Source organism: Nannospalax galili, unplaced genomic scaffold, assembly GCF_000622305.1.
Source record: "Nannospalax galili isolate Female #2095 unplaced genomic scaffold, S.galili_v1.0 scaffold1097, whole genome shotgun sequence".
NCBI lineage: Eukaryota > Metazoa > Chordata > Mammalia > Rodentia > Spalacidae > Nannospalax > Nannospalax galili.
In genome coordinates this window covers 2,037,750-2,060,346 of record NW_008340640.1, presented here as the reverse complement: position 1 = coordinate 2,060,346, position 22,597 = coordinate 2,037,750, and the positions used below count along the sequence as shown (strand labels likewise).

The window sequence follows — 22,597 nt, the reverse complement described above, 5'->3', positions numbered from 1 at the left end:
CCCCTCCCACCACTTCCCACCACCTCCCACCACCTCCCACCACCTCCCACTACCTCCCATCACCTATTACCACATCCCAATAATGTCATGAAAATATACATGAATTAATCCATTGATGAAGACAGAGCACATAAGGTGCAATCACCTTTCAGCGCTTGAATCCACTAGCTGGGGACCAAATCTCCAGGATGCGAATACCTTCTAGGGGATTCTTCATATGTAAATGATGGCATATAAGAAACCAGCTTGTTTCCTCTGGCACTTTTATACCCCAGCCACAAAGGGAAAAGATCAGGGAAGGAGAACTCTAGAAATAGAGGCCATAGATCCAACAGACACTCCAGTTTCTCAACAGAGGTCCAGTCTGCTGGGTTTAGAGGAAACTGGTAGAAAGCATGGAATCCCTGAAATGAGTCTGTAATGGAAATAATGAAAAGAAGAGGAATGGTCATAAGGAACAAAATCATTTTAACTCCCAACATGACTAAATAATTAGGGAATCAACCTAAACTGTCATTGGTGGCACACGTGTTTAATCCCAGAACACGTGAGGCAGAGGCAGAGGCAGGCGGAGCTCGGTGAGTTCAAGGCTAGCCTGGTCTACATAGTGAGTTCCAGGACAGCTGGGGCTACAGGGAGAAACTGTCTCAAAAAGACCAAAAAAAAAAAAAAGTCAGCTTCTAGGCAGGAGGTGAAAACTCAGCAGACATCCCAGCAATGGGAACTAAAGCCATTGCATGCCTCACAGGTAGGAACCGTCTGATCAGGAGGGTTCACTCAGTCTAACTAAACTCAGTGACTACTCCAAGAAAAGACTGTTCTTACATCTGAGAGTTTTAAAAAGTACTTTCCCTGCAAACAAATGTTTATTCTTCTGCTTCAGACATATACTTATCATGTGACTTCCCAGCCAAAAATAGATGACTTGTGTCTTCAAAATATAAATGCTTAGGCAATTTGTAAATGAGCTCCTGTTACCAGTATGTGCAACAACTTAAGAAATTTCCTAATTATTTAGTTAAATTAATTCTAAAGTAAGCTGTGCCCTCTTCCACAATAATTAAATATTCTCGTATTAGACTCAGTAAGAAATGTAGATCACAGGTAAACTAGCGGCTAGGTAGATTGGTTCCTTAGGAGTACCTGTCTGAATTGCATCAAGGTTATGCCTTGGTAAAAGCAGATTATGAATGCTTAACAGATCTGTTCCAGTGAAATAAACTGTGAATCAGCTTAGTATGTACCAGTTGTCATGATAAATTGACTGGATAGTTTCCATCATGTAAACATAGTAGATGGATATGCTTTAGCTTTTGTTTGGGGAAAATACAAAATTTTTAGTCTGGTCTGAACCCTGGTCCTTCTAAAAACAATTTTTGTGCTGGAATGGCAAGAAGAGACCAACCTTTAGCATGAGTGCAACCAAGGACAGTAAACCACAGGCTACAGGATGATTGTGATGAAAGACAGTAAACCATAGGCTACATGTCAAATCCTGCCCAAATGGTCTTCCTATAAAAAATATGTTAACCGGAACCCCATTTCACCCACTTATTCAATATTGCCTAGAACTGCTTTGGGGTTTTGATGGCAAGAGCTGAACAGTTGGACAGATCCTCTCTGGTTCTCAAGGTCTGGACGAGCTCTGATCCTCTGCAAGAAGCAGCTCACTTCACTGGCAGCAGACCAGATCTCTGTCTTCCCTAGCCTACATTATACAGAAATAGTTGCTTCCTGAATGCTATTGTTTCAGCCACCAGGGTCATTACACATGAATAATCTAGAGAAATTTTACTCTAAAGTAATTAAAGTAGCAGTCATTGCTTTAAAGCCTCACTAGAGCTGTCCAAGGATTTGAAGTTGTAGTTTCTACTAACTGGAAGTTTTGGAAAGCCCCTGCATTCTGAGCCTCCATTTCCAAATAAACCACTTGGACTAGGCATTATAGAAGCTTCTCTTTAACTTTGAAATATGAAAAACTAGTTTATGATGAAAAAGATTATTTTCATGTGAAAATAAGTATCTTTTAACCCCCAAAGTCATAGAACTCTTTTTTACTGTGCTTTTTCTTCCTCATTTTTATTAGTTCTTTGAGAATTTCATACAATGCATTTTGATCATATTCACACCCCCACCTCTTCCCAGGTCCACCACCTCTTCTCAACTGACTCAAATGTATAATTCTCTCTTCTTAAAAAAAACTGAGTTCAACTTATGTTGCCATATACTCTTGGGTATATGGCCACCCACTAGAGTGTAGTTGGCCTTCCAGGAACCACACTTATAAAGCTGACTCTCCTTCTCCCATCACCTATCAGTCACCAATAGCTCCTCAGCTAGGGGTGGGACATTATACCCACCTTCCCTGTAATACTGGGATTTTGTCTGACTTCAGCGTGTACAGGTCTTGTGCATACTGTCACCATCACTGTGAGTTCATGTATGCAAATGCCCTGTTGTATATGGAAAACACTGTTTCTCTGTAGTCATCCACCACCTCTGGCTCAATCTTTCTATCCCGTCTTCCACACAGTGAGACTTGAACCTTGGGAGAAGGGGGTATGATACAGGTGTCTCATTTACGACTGAGAATTCTGTAGTCTCGTACTCTACACATTGATCAGTTGTGGATGCCTGTGTAAATCATCTGCCAAAAGAAGTTTCTCTGATGAGGTTGAAGAGAGGTACTAATCTGTGGGTATAACAATAAGTTATTAGGGATCAGTTTAATACTATGTCAATGCAGCAGAATAATAGTAATTGGTTCTCCCCTAGGGCCTACAACCTGTCAAGTTCCTGACCCTGATAATGGTTTCAGGTATGGGTTTCAGTTTGTAAAGCAGGTCTCAAATCCAATCAGAAAATGGCTTATTACTTCCATGACATTTGTGGCACTATTGTACCAGGAGACATATCATGCCAGGGTGGTCTTTATTGCAGGAGTCACAGATGGATAAGATCAATGATTGCCTCTCTCCTCTGGTAGCACCTCCCAGCACTACAAAATCTAACCAGTAGGCATGAAGCTTCTAGGTCAGTATAAGCTTAATGCTCTGTGATTCAAGTATGTGGTATGTTCAGAAACAGGGTCTTACTGTTAAGTTCGGGAGAGTAACCAGGAGTACTGGCAATAGCCTGTAATGTTTAGGGTTCTATGCAACCTCTGTCCAACAATTCAAAATGAGGTAATCCATTCGTGGCACTGAGCCTTTTATTTGTTAACCTGTGAAGTTTACTGGGGGTATTGTCACTCCATTATAAAGTAACTCCATTTAAACTCTTTTATATGTGTGTATGTATATATTTTAGGAAGTTCTACAGTAGTAGGTTTCAATATGACTTTTTCAAAATGTTTTCAGTGTTAGTTATTCCTTCCTGTATCCACTTCTCTAACCTGTCCTCCAACTAACCACCCCATTTAACTCTTTCTATTCCATTATTCCCTTTTACCCCCTTATACCGCTGTGTTCAAAGTTTGCCTGGAGCACATAACAAGTAAGACCAGTCAAGGAAATTTGTTGAGACTCTGTCTCAAAAATAAATAAATAAATAAATAAATAAATAAATAAAGTGAATTAAGTAAATAAAATGGGCTACGTATAATTCAGTAGTACAGCACTTACCTAGCATATCAAAGGTTCTGAGTTCAATCCCCAGTCCCACAAAAAATTAAATATAGATGATCCAGCAACTCTACTTCTGGGACTATGCACAAAGGAAGAGAAAGCAGACTTGAACAGATATTTGCACATCTATGTTCATAACAGCACTATACATAATAGCATAAAGGCAAAAGCAACCCAAATGTCCATCATCGCATCACTAGGTGAATGAGTTAATAGAATAATACACACACAAACACACACAAACACACATGCACACACGTATGCACGCATGTATACACATAGTGGCATACTATTCAATCTTTAAGCATAAAGAAATTCTGACAACATTCTACATGGATGAATCTTGAAAGCATCATTAAACACTATGATTCTGCTTAGGAGATATATAGAGTTCTATTCTTAGAAAGTAAGATGGTGATTGTGAGGGGCTAGGACAGGGGATAGTGGGGAACTGCTTAGCAGGTGCAGAGTTTCAGTTTGGAGAATGAAAAAGTTCTGGAGAAGAGCAGTAGTAGTGCTAATTGACATCGCCAAGCAAGAGAACCTCATACCACTGAAACTGTGCACTTACTAAGGTGGTGAATTACATATGTTTTATTATAACTGAAAATAAAATTCAAAATAAATGTCATCAGGTTTCCTTCTGCTACAATCTTCTATGAAAACGTCATACCTGTTATTGCCTTGTAGAAAACCAGCATGTTGGTATCTTACCACTTATCCATCAGTTACACATATATTCTGGTTTCACAAGCATTAAAATATGAAGACTTCATTTATCTTAGATTGAGAATTATTTAGAATTTAGGGTGTTCAGGCAAGTCACTCATGACTCTAGAAGTGCTATGAAACCTTGGTGGCCAGTTTGCTCCTGAGCCTATCGCCTCATAATTGCTCCAGCAAATTCTAAGACATTTTTCTTTGAGTGCATTTTCCAAGCTCCAGTTCCCACCAGGCTGATTTAGAAAATTAACTTGTCTCTCTGGAGCCACTTCTGAATTAAAATTAATGTTCCAAGTCTCTTTGACCCATACCCAATCACTCATTCACACAAGACAGAGGACATTTAAGTTACAGAAATACATCCACACTTAGAATTTAAAATAGCATCACCCCAACATTTCCAATTACAGAAAACTTGCCAACAGAAGACAAAAAATAGAATAATTGGATGCTTATCCCACAACAATATTTTGGGCTGATTTAAAATCGTTGAATCTCATTATTTTTACCCTTGTCCTAAAACATAATAGAAGATGCCAGTGTGACACAAGGAAATCCTTGAGAGGAAAATGGTAAATCATTCACATTACAACAAGGAAAGATTTACAAGTATGATAGAAAAGGCATAAATTCAGCAAGTGAAAGATTAAAACACAGTAGGCATGAAGTCCAGTTAGCAACAAATTCTAAGCTCCTGTATGCACTAATGTGTTGACATCATTTATTTCCAGAATGCACAAGCAATGAGACAGCCATGACAGAAAATACCACTTTTGCATCATAACCAGAGTAAGAACTAATCAATAAACATTAACACATGATGTTCTACACAAGGAGAGTGTAATGGAAGATTAAGAATTCATACAGTGCAGTTTAGTGGTTAAGAAGACTGAGCTCACTGGGTGTGGTGGCTCACATTTTTAATCCCAGCACTCAAAAGACAGAGGCAAGTGGATCTCTGTGAGTCCCAGGCCAACTTGGTCTGCCTAGTGAGTTCCAGGCCTGCTAGAGCTGCATAGTGAGATTCTGTCTCCAGAAAAATAAATAAATATATTTTTTTAAAGACAAAGTTCATTTTGTGAAACTCTCTAGGTTCAAATTTCAGCTCTGCACTTACTAAGTTCAGAGTCTTTAATGAGATTCTTAATCCCTCTGTCTCTTCACCTGTAAAATGGAAATTAAAATAATGTTTAATTAATAGAGGCTGTTAAAAACAAGGAAATAATGCAGATGAACTACCAAGTAAACTGCCATGCACATAAAACTTTATTTATTCATTTCTTATGTAACAGAAAACAATAAAGTTTTTTCAATAGCAGACATATGAAGGAAATTTTTAAATGACTTATCTATATTTTTTACCCCAATTACAGTAATTCATACCTGAAATACTACCAGTGAAATCTCAAGTTAACAGATAATCAGTTAATTGGCATCCATGGTTCCTAAACTTGAGTGTTAACCAGAATTAGCTGGACAGGTTGCTCATACAGATCACCAGTCCCCACTCCTAGCGTTCCTGATTGAATAGGCCGTAATATATGGCTGAGGATTTGCATTTCTAGAAAGTCCCTAGATGATACTGATGCTGCTAGTCTGGGCACCACACTTGGGGAACTAATGGTCTGCAATGCTCTGCCCCAGCAATGACCATCATCTTCCTTTTCAGAGCTTTACTCTCTACATTCTTCCTGATCCTGAAGACTAGCATCGCATGTTCCATTCTAAAGACTGTGTGTGACCAGTTGTGGTACTTGGTAATAGTCTCTGACTGGTGCAAAATAAGCGTTTTGATGAGTGGTGACTGGGATATTTGTCTGTAAATATAAGGATACATATTTTTCACATAGTAAGAAATCACATTGGTCTAGGGATGTGACAGTCTTGGGGTTTTCTCTAAGATCTATGACCATTCCATGTGTATTTGGTTATGTTTACAGTATCACACTTAATTTTCCTCCCATTGAGTGGGCTTTTAGTCAATTAGATTGCTGTTGATTGCCAAGATAAAAGTACCACTACTGCACTGATATTGCACACTCTGCCAGCCATTGATGTGGTTATTTGGTCTTGAAGCTGGTATTGGACCATCCATTGATGTGTTCCCTTGGCTCCTTCATAGCGCTCTCCAAAGCTGTGAGAGCTAGCCTTCAGGGGAAGTGTTTTCAGGTCAGTTCCAGCTCTATTGCTCCGAATCCTGTGACAGAAGTATGTTCTGTCTTCAGCAGCACATGCCCCTTCCAGTTCTAGGAGGCCATCGAAGGCTGTGGCAATAGCCTGTGTAATTTCGGGAGTCTCTTAGACCACCCAGAACAACAACTCAGTGGAAGGTTTCTCCTGTCTGACAGTATTTCTTCTTATGTAGCCTTTAGCTATATACATGAAACACATGTAAAGATAATGTATGTGTAATTTGTCATTAGGTTGTTGAACTAATATGATTCCCTCTGGTTGTTTTAAACTAGGTATTTATCTCCCCTCTCTCTCTCGCTCCCCATCTAACCCTTCTGCCATGGTTTCCCCATTTAAATGGGGACATTTAAAGTATCCCCATTTTCCCCATTTCTCCCTTGATAATACCAGTCTCCTATGGTTCCACCTCTCTTGAGCTCCTTCTTTCCCTTTATCCCCAAGCTTCCTCATATAACCTTCCCTCCCCTCTCCCATTTAAATAGCCCAATTTTTACCCATTTCTCCCTTAGTAACACTTGTCTCCTACTGTACTTCTCAGGTTCTTTCTTTCCCTTTACATCCCAGGTTCTTCTTAATTATTCTGGTTCCTGCAGTTACATCTAGGTACATACTCACATATAAGGATTTGGTGTTAGGATCCATATATGAGGGAGAACATATATCATTTGTTTTTCTGGGTCTGTATTACTTCACTTAGTATGAATTGCCCAGGCCTAAGTGACCCATCTACAGTGCAACCTCTACACCTAAGGCACATGGAACATAGAACAGAAGTAAAGAAGACACTAATGAATCTCTAAGTTCTCATTAATGAAGCGTCCTCATGCAATAGAGGAGCAGGAACACAAAATGTCACAAATGGCCAAAACGTTGAGATTAAGAGTCTGCAGAATGTTGGTCCTTGGACAGGACTTGTGTGTTAAACTTCACCTACCCAGGGCTCAGGGACCATCTCAGAAGAAGGGGTGGAAAGATTGTAAGAGCCAGGGATGAGGTGCATGACTACATGGAAACGGAATCCTTCAAGCTCCTGGGAACCTGCTCATATGATTCTATGGCAATGGTTTCGGCATACGCAAGTCCCATGCAAACTCAGGCAGACAAAAACCCAGCATAGCCCTGGGGAAATGAACAGCAGACACCAATCTTAGCTGAAGAAATATTGGCAACTGATTGCTGCTAGTTGAGGAAGAATTGATCTTCCTAAAACAAGGGACTCTAGATAGGCTGACTAGACTTTAATGGATAGAATTGCACTGAGGAACATCTGGGGACACTGACAACACAGTGGACCTTAACACGGATGACAGAGTATATGCATTCCAGTGGAGGAGGTGGGCAGCGGGAGGCTGCCAGTGGTGATGGGGTATAAAGATGATTAAGACTGTTTGAGATAGTCTGTATGAAATACACAAAAAAATTTAATAGAAACAAATTTTAAAAAAGAAAGACTGATTGTAACTCTATTCTGGTGACTGATGGTGCATTACTCTGTATCTTAAGAGAACTAGCAAAGAATATTTTATATCCCAAGTTGCCTGGACTTTTAGCCCAGGGAAGCCAGACAGTGTAGTCCATTATGACATGGACCCACAGGTTTTATGCTTGCTCTGAAACGCCCAGAGTTAAAGAGCCCCCACATGCCCGAGAACTGAAAAAGGGATTTACTTCTGCCTAGGACTCTGGTGCCTATTCCATATAGAGTCTTTACTATCTGGGGACTTGTAAGCATTCCTATCCATGGTTCAGTTATTTTCATTAACAAGAAGGTCATATGGCATATTTCATATATACACATAGATGTGTTCAATAAAAGTGTTGCTCATAAGCAATGATTCATTTGCATTTTATTTCATCAAGACCAGAAACTGAAGCTGGTTTTATTCATGCCACTAATAATTTTGTAATTTAAAGTTTGGTATGTTTTCTATAATGAACTGAATCAAAAATATATATGAAGAATATTTATTTCTGTTTTAAAATTTCTATATTGCACTTAAAAGATCAATAGAAAAGTTTTTGTTTTTGATTCCATGTTTCTGAGAAAAAGTTGGATGAGGCTTGAATGCTAATTTTTCCTTAGCTGCAAATATTATAGGCCATTTCATACTTAATCTAATAGAAGGATAACTAACCCTTCCACAGCATGATCAAAATTCAACAATGATTCAAATCGAACATCATTTCCTTAATACTTTCAGTTTGGAACCATCAACATGAAAATCCTTGATAAGGTTGAGACTGTAGTTAAGAATCAGTTAATCAATCGATGTGACTGACTATATACTGATTATATAGTTCCACAATACTACTTTGCTTAAGTGTTTGTTTTTTGTTTGTTTGAGATGAGGTTTCTCTGCAGCCCCAGCTGGCCTGGAGCTCATTATGTAGACCCAACAGGCCTCAATCTCACAGAGATCCACCTGCCTCTGCCTCCTGAGTGCTAGAACTGTCACGCTGGTCAAATTTTCTTCTGAGGATTTTTAGGGGACGAGATGCTTAGCCAGCATGGAAAATCCCCAGACACTTGTGGAGTACCCAAAACAGAAATAAATATTCTTCAGATATATTTTTTATTCAGCTCATTACAGAAAACATACCAAACTTTAAATTACAAAATTATTAGTGGTGTGAATGAAGTCAGCTTCAGTTTCTAGACTTGATGAAATAAAATACAAATGAATCATCACTTATGAGCAACACTTATATTCAGCACATCTATGTGTGTATGTGAAATATGCCACATGACCTTCTTGTTAATGAAAAGGCATGCACCCCACACCCAGCAAGTTCTTTGTTCTATGTTTTGTTTTTGTACTTTTGACTGAATTTTTTTAATCCATGTTTAGTCTGTCGTCCATCCATTGTGTTCTAGGTAATGCGGTAATGACACCGACTCCGCATTTTGATTCCTGTCTTGTAGCATGCTCCCACATCCCCTCTCCCAATTTTTTTTTTTGGCCTCAAATTCATTGAAATCATTGCTTTGTCAAAGATTCATATACAGGTGCTCTGGCTACGTGCTGATCATGGGACAAGCTTGCTTTTGTGTGGCCCAGAGTTTGGCTGTCAGATTGGAGGTGGTCCTGAGGCTTCCCAGCTCATTGTCACATCCAACTGCTCTAATCCTCATGTTTCCATTGAGTACTCCACAAGTGTCTAGGGATTTTCCATGCTGGCTAAGCACCTCTTCCCCTGAAAATCCTCAGAAGAAAATTTGAACCCGCTGACAGGTTATTTGTGGACTACCAATGTTTAACGTAATCATTTTTTTTTTTGCTCAAATGAAAACTGCCCTTTCTCACGTTCATGTACAGTTGAAAGCATATATGTAAACCTCAGAAAGAGCATGTTGACACTTTCACTGAGTATTGAGCCCTCTAGGTTGACAACAGGTGCCTAATGCAAAACCTTTGAATCAGACTTACTTAATTCTCAGATTTCAGTCGAGGTTTAAAGGTGGGAGAGGGGGCTCCATATTCTAAACCAGAAGTTCTTCCCAGTTAATATGCCTTAAAAAGGAATGAACTTGAAGTCTAGCAACCCCAGGACCAGCTCCAAGGAAAGACACTGTGCTTCTTTTTCTCAGTTTTTAAGCAGACTTCTGGCTTCCTATGTGAGATCAACACGCAAATCAAGTTTAAGTTTGAGGGTTCTCTCAATTGTTTCTTTTTCCAGTCACCACAAGATGCACCAATCCTCCCAAACTGCACCAATCCCCAGCAAGATTGCAGCCACTTCTCATCAAAATTTAAGGAACCACGGACTCCATTGTTCCACAAAATGCGTGTGTGTGTGTGTGTGTGTGTGTGTGTGTGTGTATGTGTGCCTGTTCCATCATAAATCCTGTTCAAGGTCTATTAGTTTTACATTACCATGGTGATTAATCATGATGCTCTCTGGCTTGGGGTCTCCAAAGATGATCCCCTTTTAATGTAAATGTCCCAAAGACATGGAGATTTCAGCCAGGTACAAGTAGGCTGTCTTCTATAAACTTTCCCTCTCTGCCCAACTGCACCAATCATTCCTCTCCAGTGAGATACTCAAGAGTGAGGCAGAGTTTTCCACCAGTCTAAAAGGCATAAATTAAGTCCACAATAAGGCATGCTTTACTTCCTCTGGAATATTCCACTCTGCCTTTGCATGAGCTATGTCTTTAACATTTCTTACTATCTTTGCCTTTCTAAGCATCTTCATAGAGACTATTTCCCCAGTATTAACTCCTGTAACTTTTCCTTTCTTAAAACTTTTTATTGAATTTTTGTGTTTCATACAGAACATCTTAATCATCTTTATACCCCTTTTCCCATTGGCCCCTTCCCACAGCCCCCCCCAATTCATATATTCTGTCATTTGTGTTAAGGTCTATCATGTCGAGTGTCCCCAGATGTCCCTTAGTGCAAATTCATCCACTGAGGTCTAGTCAGCCTATCTAGAATCTCTCCCTTTAAGATCAGTTCTTCCTCACCCAGCAGTATCAGCTGCCAATAATTCTTCAACTAAGACTGGAACCAGCTGTCCATGTCCACAGCTCTGTGCTGGGTTTTTGCCTGCTTGAGTTTGCATGGGTCTTATACATGCTGACACCATAGTTTAAAAGCCCTCTTTAGAAAGCACTGGAAATAGTTCAAAGCGTTCTAGTCTTACTTTTTCTGAACCTCTGTTCGCAATTGAGTGAGACTTCAAATGTCTCACAAAGTTCCACACGAAGGTCATATAATCCAACTCCCCACCAAGGTCATATGGCCCAATTCCCTGTGGTCCATGCTCTCCTCCATCTCATCCCAAGACCCTATGTCCTCTGCTGGTTCAAATCTGTCAGACTGTCAAACACTCCTGTCATGTCTTTAGCTTCCCTGTCTTGGAAATCAGGCACTGGATAAAAGTCACCCAGTCTCTCCCATTGCTCATGAGCCTGAACACATCACCACCACCATTGCTACCATCACTGGCTCTTGGGCTCAGCGATAAGACTGTTTATTAAATGATATGTGGTTGAAGATATGATTTTAAGAGCTATATTAGAAGCCCACTGCCAGACTCCCTAAAGCTAACAGCACTTTACCATGATCTAGGAATAGATACTTTTAGCCAGAAAATCAGTGACCCCAATATGAATCTCTGATTACCTTCCCACCTACCACTGCCTTTATACAATGTTCAGTCCTTAAGTAAATTTCTTAATAGGAAATATTAGGAGTTACTTAATTTCTGAATAGAGTAACAACATACTTTCTCATTAGAATAATTCCAATCTCAGCATAAGCACAATAATTTTTAATGCATAAACACTTATTGCCTATTATAAGCAATTTTTCTATAGAAAATCTTATTGGAAATTCTCAGTTTAACTTCTATCAGGTTCCTGGGCTACAAAAATTTGGTCACAAATCAGATTTGACACCCCCAACTATAGAACAGAATCTCATTTTCGATGTTCCAATGGTCTCTGATTAACCATCTTACTCTGACAGCCTCATACCAGTACAGTAGGTTTGAACCTTCAATGCGTATCTTTTGCTCAGCCTGAACTTTTAGTCATTGAACACTGAAATCTGTCTGAATTGGTCCTGGATTTACCACCCATCACTGGATTCATGTATGTATTAGTCACAGTCTCCCAGAGAAACAGAACCAATAGACTGAATATATATATTAAAAAGATATTTACTTAAATTGGCTTATACAACATAGTCCGGGTAGTCCAACAGTGGTGGCTTTACACTGGAGAAGCTAAGAAACCAGTAGCTCCTCAGACCACAAGTTTGGGTGCCTCAGTAGTCCCAATCTGGCACTGAAGTTCTAGAAGATTCCTGAGAGCCACTGGTCTCCAGTACATGTTGAAAACCTGAAGAAACTGGATTCTGGCATCAGCATAAAATGCTGCTGCAGCAGCAGCCGTGATAGATGAACTTTCCAGAAAGAGCAAAGGTAAGAAGGCCAAAAGCAAAGGCTTTTTCATGAACCTCCTTTATCTGGGCTCCTATTGGAAGGTGCTACCCACATTTTGGGTGGGTCTTCCCAAATAACTTGATCACAAAAAGTCTCTCACAGCTGTGCCCAGAAGCTTGCATTTTAGTTGACTCGATCCAGTCAAGCAGATTAGCCATCACAAATCCATACCTTATCAACTTGACTCAATAATGTCTTCTTTTGTCATGCTTAATTTCCAAATAAAAACAATACCAAGATCTTAATTCTCCCTAACATGATATAACCATCCTAGGTACAACCACTAACCCGTTATTATTTTCCCAGAATAGGTGGCAAGATCTCTTGAGGAATACTTAACCTCTTAGTGTTCCATAACTTAAATGTTGCAATATTGATTTGCAATACTTAACCACTGTTATTATCATATAATAAAGAAATAGAGGAAAGAAAACACAAATATTAGTTTAATGTATGTTTTTAATTTTGTTTTCTTTTGTTTTAACCAATATGTAAATATGTAAAATTAAATATATTTACCATGTGATGTTTCAATACACATATACATCATGTAATTCTGTTATTGATTTTAAGAACTCCATACATGTATTTAATTCATTGGGTTACTCTTTCCCCCTCTAATCTCTTCTCCATCCCTAGCATCACTACATCCACTCATCACTAACAGTTCCTCTCCTAGATTCATAGCTTTGGTTTTATTTTGTACCCGTTTAAACCAGGGTCAGCTGTGTGACCACTAGATTGATACTATCCATTGGAGCCTGGTGGGTTCACCAGTGGACACACAGCTGAAGGAAATGCCCTGCCCTACCTCCCTGAATCTATTAGTAGCGAATAATCTAGCAATGAGGGGTGGGGTCTCCTGAGCCCCTCCTACACTGTGCCTGACTATTAACAGGTCCATTCTTATGCTGACTCAGTTCAGGAATCCACAGCTACTGTGATTTTCTGATTGCAATAGCTGTCATGCCCAGGAGATGACATTTCACAGGCCTTCTCCTTATCTTCTGGCTCTTACGTTCTTCCGACCTCTCTTCCACAATGTTCCCTGAGCCTTCAAAAGGATAGTGTGACTGTCTTATTTATGAATGAACAATCATCCATTACTTCATTTCAGTATCTTTTGCAGCCATGTGTTTGTACATTCACTAGAAAGAGTTTACTTTCATCATTTATATAGTCCAGGGACTCACTGCCCAGGAAACTGTCCTGGCCACCTCAATTAATGTAATCAGGATAATCTCCCACAGGCAGGCCCAGAAGCCCATCTCCAGGGAATTCTAAATCTGTCAAGTTGACAATTAACACTAACCATTACACCTTGGAACATTGCAATATCTCAGTTTTCTTTCTTTTTAAAAAATTTTGTTTATTATTTTTATTTTATGTGTATGGTTGTATTGCTTGCACGTAGGTAAGTGCACCTGTGTCGTGCAATGCCGTGGAGGTCAGAAGAGGCTGTCAGATCCCCTCGGACTGGAATTGTGGACAGGACAGTTGTTAGCTGCCATGTGGGTTCTGGGATTCGAACCTGGGTCTTCTGTAAGAACAACCAGTGTTCTGAACTGCTGAGCCATCTCTCTAGCCCCAATATCTCAGTTTTCTTATTAAAAGTTCACTGTGGCCAAGTGTGGTAGCACTTCCCTCTAACTCCAGCACTGGAGAGTAAATGGATCATTAAATTGAGACTAGCCTGGGCTGCACAGTAAGTTCCACATGAGGCTACAAAGCAAGAATCTGTCTCTAAAAGAGTGATCGTATGCACCACAATTGAAAACCTAGAGTGTCATAAGGCAAGTTAAAACATTGAATGGATGAGCCTGTTGGTTTCTCAGTCTTGTTGGCCTAACTAGTTGATTTTTATCAGCACTGATGCATTAAAAACATTCCCGTGTGAAACAAGTCATAAAGCTCACTCCTTGGGCTGAGCTGTGTACTCTATGTGAACTTATATGGGCAAGAAATGTTTCTATGGACAATGATCAGAACCAAAATGTTGTTTTCTCAGATGTAGACAAACTTTAATTGCCAAGGTCTTCATATACAGTGCCTTCAGCAAGAGGCAGAAGAGCTTGTAGCTTTTGGACAAATGAACACATAAATATCCTTTGCAATTAAAGCAGTCAAGAACATTCCACAGGTGAAACAACCCTCCTCTTCTTTCTGAAGACTGCTTAACATTTTAAAGGCTGGCTAGGCATACTTGGAAATCCAAAGCAGCACGGTGCAGCTTGCAAGGAAAGGGCGAAAACCTTTTTTCATATTTTAGGTGAACACATAAGGGAAATTCTACTTTATAAACAAGATATCAGGCTAAGGCAGGACAATTTGTAAAAAGCGTGCCGCAGTGTCAAAAATACCAGTCCCCCCAAATACAGAGGAGATACCACACCCCACAGCCCAAGATTTCCCGAGGCAGTAAGCCTCTTCTCACTGTCTGGTGTTGGTTACGTGCTAGTCTCAGTTTAGCCCAGAGAGAAAAATCCTTGACCTGCGAATTCAAACTGTCATTAAGTTTTGGTGCTGTAGGGAGATTCTTAGAACACATACATAGGGATCCTAATTATCTAACTAGAGCAATTATTATTTTTATAAAGATTTGTTTTATATATGGGAATAGTTTAAGAAAAGTGCCATCTAATTTTAGTTTTATTTTATACTTTCAACAGAGAAAAAGACCATTAGCTGCTCTTGCTGAGGACCCAGGATCAACTTCCAGCACTCACATGGCAGCTAATACTCACCTATAACTCCAATTCCAGGGAAATTCTGACCTCTATGAGAATTGCATGTATATGGTACACTTAAATACATGAAGGCAAAACACACATAAAATAAAAACAAATAAAAATCAAAAAAAATTTAATTACTGGTGATATTTGTGGAATTCTATGAATATACTAACCACTACTGAATTATACAATTTAAGTGAATACATTTTAGGGAACAGGGATTGTATGTCAATGAAGCTGCTATCTAGAAAGAGAGACAGAGACAGAGATAAGGGAGGGGAGCTCACATCAGTAATCCTAGCACTTAAGAGGCTAAGGCAGGTAGAGATTACCACCTATCCCAGCCTGGGCTACATAGCGAATTTCAGGTCAGCCTTAGCTGGAGAGTAATGCCTAATCTAAGGGGGTTGGGGTGGGAACAGAGAGGAGGGGAAGGAAGAGGAAAGGAACAGAGGGAAGGTTAGGGGAGGAGAGGGGAGGAGATGAGATTGACTGACTTATAGCTTAGTATGCTTGGCAAATACAAGGCCCTGGTATGGATCACCAGCACACACACACACACACACACATACACACACACACACACACACACATCACACAGAGAGACAGAGACAGAGAGACACAGAGAGAGAAACAGAGAGAGAATGAACTATATAAACAGTAATTTTTAAGAGAAAGAAAAAACAACCTGAAAATCATTTCAAATTCCATAGAAGAAGAGAAAAAGGAATAGTAACAAGTGAGGGATCACCCAACCTGACCCAGAACTCTGCATCTAAACACTAGATGCTTCAAAGCAACAGAGCAATACTTATAGTTCCAAGTAAAGCGGAACAAAACATGTTCTGTTTAAGCAATAAAATTATAAAAAAAGAAAACAAAAAAAGATGTGACTCTGCCCACTTTTGGGCAAAGCAGGTACAAAACCAGACTTTGGAGACTTGAAATTCATCTATATTTTTAGGAACGACTAAGAAATCCCATTACAGCCTCATCCCATATCAAAATAATTCTTCAGCTGTGCCACGCAGGTGTGCTAACTAACGTATGCTTCAAACAACAAAGGGCTTCAAATTAAACATTTGTAAAATGTGGCATTTTGACAAAAAAAAAACAGACTCAAAGAGCTTCTCTTGGAAGAGAAATGACAGGAGGATCATTCAGGCAGCTCAGAGTCATACCCCTACTCTCAACTCTGCCACACTAAGCTCAGCTATATACATAAGGTAGTGGTGGCATCTTGGCAGTGCCAATCACAGCAGAGGTGCCATTGTATGCTGGAAATAGACAGTGGTGTCTTTGCTGGTGGTGTAAACCAGGACATACGGGAGTTCCTGGGTAGCCATTTTAAACACAGCTAATCAAGTAGCACTTACATACCAAGATAATGCTGATAAACAAAAGAATAATGAGACCAGACAGGTAGGATTCGCCAACACTATATCATACAGAAAACGCTGGCCAGCAGCTGTCATATGTATTCCTGAGTGAAGTTTGTATAAACAAGTCAGTGATGGCAACTGAGGTATTCAGGGAAAAATTAAAGTTCTTATACTAGAAAAGCAGGATGATCCAGGCACCTTGTTGCATCTATGTTCCTTAAGTAGCCATTGCATATGCCAAGATCATGAGAATGGAAATTGCAATAGCAGTGCACATGTTGGCATCATCCATGAACTCAAAGTAATTTCCAAATTCAGAACTTAAAAGTGATACTGATCTGGATCTGCCAGGGTGCTCAGTAAAATCAACAGAACCAGAATTCAGATCAGGTACCAGACACCAAGCAGGACGATGCGATGTGAACATGGCAGCTCAGACCGTGAGAGTAGAACCATGCCCAGGGCGTGATTATCTTCACTACTTGTGAGACGGCACTTCAGTGTGAAGGTTGTCTGCATCATCTGTTCATGTGTTGCTCCACACCCCTCCAGCTTGCTTAGCCCATGGCTCGACTCTGCCCCGAAAGCTCTAAGCAATGGCTCTGCAGAAATACGTTTTAACAAAATAAGACAGAAACAATCATGGCAATTACAATCCTTATTTCTGTAATTGATTATATGACCTTAGCTGGTATTAAAACTGCCTTCTCTACTACCCAATTTTGTATTTCCTCCACCCTCAGCACGTACTACAATGGGTCCTGGTTCTTTACTTGGGGGTGAGGGGGTGCTGGATAGCTTTAGTGTCAACTTGACACACCTGGGTTGAGGGAGCCTCAATTGGGGAATTGCCTCTATTGGGCTGGCCTGTGACCATGTCTGAGGGGCATCTTCTTGATGAGTGATGTGGGAGGGCCCAGCCACTGTGGGTGGTGCCACCCCTGGGCAGATGGGCCTGTGTTGCATAAGAAAGCAGGCTGAGCAGGGGCCAGGGGAGAAAGCCAGTAAGCAGAGTTTCTCCATGGCCTGTGCCCCAGCTCCTGCCTCCAGGTTCCTGCCCTGAGTTCCTACCTTGGGCTCCCTGATGAACTGTGACCCGGAAGATGTAAGATAAATAAACCCTTTCCTCCCCAAGTTGGTAGTGGTCAGAGTGTTTTGTCACAGCAACGAAGAAATAAACCAGGACAAGTTGTGACCCATACCTACCTTCATTGCTGAAGGTTCTGACCATTTGTCATCTTGCTGAGATTAAGTTGTAGTTTCCCATCGACCTTAATCAGGAGACATGGCAACAACAAAAGATGCCCTAAAGGAGCTCCTCCATTCCAGACATATTCTTCCTTACTTCCATTATGGAGAAGTAGTCTGATTTCCCAGTGGCAGTATGGGTTAATCACACCAAACACTGTTACTCCACTTATAGCCAGTCTATTCAAGGGAGTCAGGAGCCCAAAGTGATCAAGGAGACATTTTTAATTCCTAGTTCAGATTGTTTGTGGTGCCTCCTAGCAGAAGTACTCTGCCATCTGGAACCAAAATTTCTAGGCCAGAAGACCACAAGTGTTCAGGAATAGGGAGCAAAAATTTTCCTGTTGGGTTATTGGGCATGATGGTGAGCATTTCTTTTTCCAACCCTTGATTTCAGGACCTGTGAATCCTAGCTAGAGGAGTATGGAAATTACTTTTATAATATGGATGTGCTCTGGGCAGATGAGTTTACTTAAACTTGCAACCAAAAAGCTAATCTTACTTTAGTTTGTTTGTAATGTATACAAGCCCACTAGACCTTGAGCTCCTCTTGTAACCTGAAGTGTATAGCTTTAATCCCTCGTGATCCTTCCTTGCCCTTGATCAAAAACAATGTATGAAATGAGGATATGGCTGTTTTGTTTTGCATATTTGTTGGAAGCAATAAATATTGTCCCATATATGTTGCAAGCAACAGGAATTAAATTAATGTCTGTTTGTGGTTGTGTATGTGGTATTCTAGGTCAGTAAGGCTCAGAAGGGCATAATCTGATAAAACAACTTATCTGTCTTTTTCTTCCTCCATTTCATTCAGGACATACTGCTTCAATAAAAGAATGAGTGAGTACTTATTCAAAAACACAGTTCCAGGAGAGTACTAGAGGAACAGGTGCTCAACAAGTCGACTCAGTTTAAAATGGATGCTAAGAGTCAGGCTGTTTTTATTCAGGCATTGCTGTAATGTGGTGTCATACATAGTAAATGCCATAGAAGAGAAGCAGTACTGTATATTGGATGCTGATTCAAAGCATACATATATAAAAAATTTCTGGAGAACCTTGCTCCAACCCTCCAGGGTATCCCACCCAATTGGTGCTCTAACTGTCTCTTTAAAAGGCCATTGCACTTTTCTTTCAAGCTACTTGCTTCAGGATGATGGAGAACATGGTGAGACCAGTGAATTCCATTCGTGTGGGCACACTGCCACACTTCTATGACTGTGAAGTGAGTTTTCCAGTCAGAAGCAATGCTGCATGGAATACTATGACTCTGTACACCCATGTATGGTAGTTTTGACAAAAGTATTATGTGTAGGAACAGCAAATCCCTAAGTATCCATTCCCACATGGACAAAGTGCTACCCTTTCCAAGCTGGAAATGGTATCATGTAGTTAACCTGCTACCAGGTACTGACTAGTCACTCCAGGAAAACAGTCCATATCTCAGGATCAGTGCTGATCTCTGCTGCTGGTAGAGTTGGCACTAAGCAGCTACTGTATCCAGGTCAGTCTTGGTGATTGGAGGTCCATGATTCAACATATAATCACACCTCTGGCCATTTGTTCTTGCAATCAAAATGTATGACCATGCACACTGCTCAAAGTTCTGCCCACCATGAAGGTTTCTCTTCACCAGTGTCCTTTGGGCTGTCCCAGAAAGGGGCTGTAATGCTGCACCTGTCAATTTCTGGGTGGTACCTGTGAAGCATTCAGAACATCTGTAAACCAAGTCTACCTTCTCTTCCTCAATCACCTGATCACAGAGACAACCCCATGAGGCCGTGGGAGCAAACTTGGGGGCAGCAGGCATTGTAGTAAGAGTAGGAACCCGGTATGAGCACAGGCTTTTGGCCAGCTTTTTCATGGAACTTCCCTTTCCGTACATCTGTGATTCTCCTCACAGAAGCACACTAACCAAAAGTCGACTCCTCTTCATCAAGGGCCCCAATAATTCCAAAACAAGAGGAGATTACTATAGACAAGCATATAACTGACACCACACAAATTCCCCAGGCCTGGGTACTCATTTCATAAAACAATGGCAGACTGAAAATATCCCCATCCTGTGACCCCAGCACCATTAGAATTTTTAAATAAGGAAATAATAACTATAAAATATTTATAACAAAAAGTCGGTAATATAAGTAATATTTATTGTGATACATGCACACCCATGTAAGCACACACATGTAAACACACACACACACTATGAGAAATTGCTTTTCCATGCCTCCACAGTACGTTTCTTATTTATTTTTCATTGCGTCCAGTCAATAGATACTGTCTAAAGTTGTTAAATCCACAAATATATTAGTGCACTATTTAAAGCTACAGTGATGATCAACAGATGAAATATTACCTATTCCAAGACTTTTCTCCTTGGGAATTTGACCTTAGAAAACAAGTGGGAATCAGTCTGAATAAAGAGTTTACTTTGCACTTTATGCCATTCTGCACTGTTCACATTTCTTATTATAACCACATATCTGTCCACAGTTGTAACAAGTACAAGTTAGTAAATAGCTTCCCCATTAATAAAGGCTTATCAAAGTATGTGCAATGCAGTGGAGCATTGTACAGACACCAAAGAGGGGAAGTAGCATGACAGAGAGTGACAAGAGCAGGTAACACGAGGGGTAGCTTACATAAACACAGATGTGCTGTTCTAGTTTCTTTTCAATTGCTGTGACAAAACACTCTGACCAATACTAACTTTGGGAGGAAAGAATTTATTTTGTCTTATATCTTCTGGGTCACAGTTCATCATTGAGAGAACCCAATGTAGGAACACGGGGCAGGAACCTGGAGGCAGGAAGGAGCTGAAGCACAGGCCATGGAGGAATGATGCTTACTGGCTTGGTCCCCTAGCCAGCTGGTGTTCAACCTGCTTTCTTATACAATACAGGACCACCTTCCCAGGGGTGGCACCACCCACAGTGGGCTGGGCCCTCCCACCTCACTCAGCAATCAAGAAAATACCCCACAGACACGACCACAGGCCAGTCCAGTGGAGGCAATTCCCCAACTGAGGCTCCCTCTACCCAGGTGTGTCAAGCTGACAACTAATGCTATCAATCACAGGTGCCTTAGAAATGCATCGAGCTGTAAAGATTTGGGTGAATAGAGAGATCTGAATTTTATTTTCTATACTTATATAGTTTTTAACACTTATGCAATGAATGCATATTATCTTCGAAATTTAAAAGATAAGATTCCTTAAAATAAATATCCACCCATCACTGTGTGGGATTTTAAGACAGAAAACGTAAGGAAATGTGTTTAAATTGCATTTGTAAATGCTCAGAGCCTCAGAGGAGAAAGAATGAAGCCCAGGAAAGACCAATGCATCCATCAGCATCACACTGATGAGAAGTATGCCAGTTTAAATGGCAAGTGCCCTGGGAAGAAGCAAGTCAGTAATTTAAGTGTCCCAAGTTGTTCCAGCAAATGACACATAACCCCCATGCCTTCTCCCTGTTCACTTCCCAGTGCTTTTACTATAAACAACAGGCAGATATAGGGTAAATGCCCTTCTATCCATTTTACCTATGAGTAAACTGAGGCCCAAGAGGACACAGACTACCTTAAGGTCATGTTGCGATGAGCAGCAGAGTCCCCTGCTACACAGGTACATTCACCCTTTGTTGAAGCACATTCAATTTATACAATACATACTACTCTTCTAATTTTATCTTTTCCTAAAAAAGAAAAAAAAAATTGAAGGATATAAGACATTTCTATTAGAAGAATTTTTTCTAAGTTATAATGCAAGAGCAGGTAGAGAATGCATATTAAGGCTTGATCTGACCAAACACTATCTCATTATAGCAGTCCTGTATCACTAAGGATTCAAAGACAGCAATTTGTCACCCAAGGAAGTTTGATTAAATAATAAATAAGACTAAGGCCCCATCACACTCAGAGGCCACCAGGTTACCTTGCAGCCAGGCTTCAAAGACAAGTTGACCTTACAAGGTCCTGAAGAGAACAGAAGTGATTCCTCCCATTCTGTAAAGTCATTTAGTGGCTGTTTCTATCAATCAGGCCTTCCTCTGAAAGCAAGAAAACAAGTAAATTTATCACTTTCCTGCCTCTTGTGTTAAAATAGAGAGATAGAACACCTCAACAAGGTGCTGATGGCCATTTTTCTCATGTAAAGTAGTGCAGAGAACAGTTGGGCATCAGAAGAATCCAGAGCTGTCACTCTAATGGGAAGGAGGTAATTTTCATCACAGGGGATTTCTACATAAAATACTTTAGCCTTCAATATAAACATAGGTTGTGTGTGCCATTTTTAATTAGCACTCTATCTTTAGAGAAGTTTTAGGTTCATAGCAAAACAGCGAGGAAAACACAGTGTTTCTAAGCACTCTTTCCCACCTCCAGCACAGACAGAGCCTCACCACTACCATCAACATGGAGTCATCCTTCTTTTTGTATGTAATAAATAAACTGACATTGAAACATCTCTATTAACCAAAACCCTTAGCTTTCTTTTGGGTTCATTCTTCATTCAGCACAATTTTTTTCTCAGTTTGGCCAATGCACAGCATATACCTGCAACTGTGGCAGCGGACATCAAAGTAACTCTACACTAAAATCCATCTGCCTATGTAGTCCTCCCTCTCCCTACCCTGCAAATCACTGAAGGTTGTGAATTTTATACTGTAAATCCCAAGAGACAACTTCTTATAACCCTCTATGGCCTATGCTGACCATATTTTTGAACCAAAAAATCAAAC

General features: G+C 40.2%; 2 pseudogenes; both read right to left on the bottom strand.

Moving 5' to 3' along the window:
• Positions 1–9,531: 9,531 nt before the first annotated feature.
• Positions 9,532–11,421, bottom strand: LOC103736216 (annotated as a pseudogene).
• A 5,152-nt stretch (positions 11,422–16,573) lies between these two features.
• LOC103736215 lies at positions 16,574–19,740 on the bottom strand (annotated as a pseudogene).
• Positions 19,741–22,597: the final 2,857 nt, after the last annotated feature.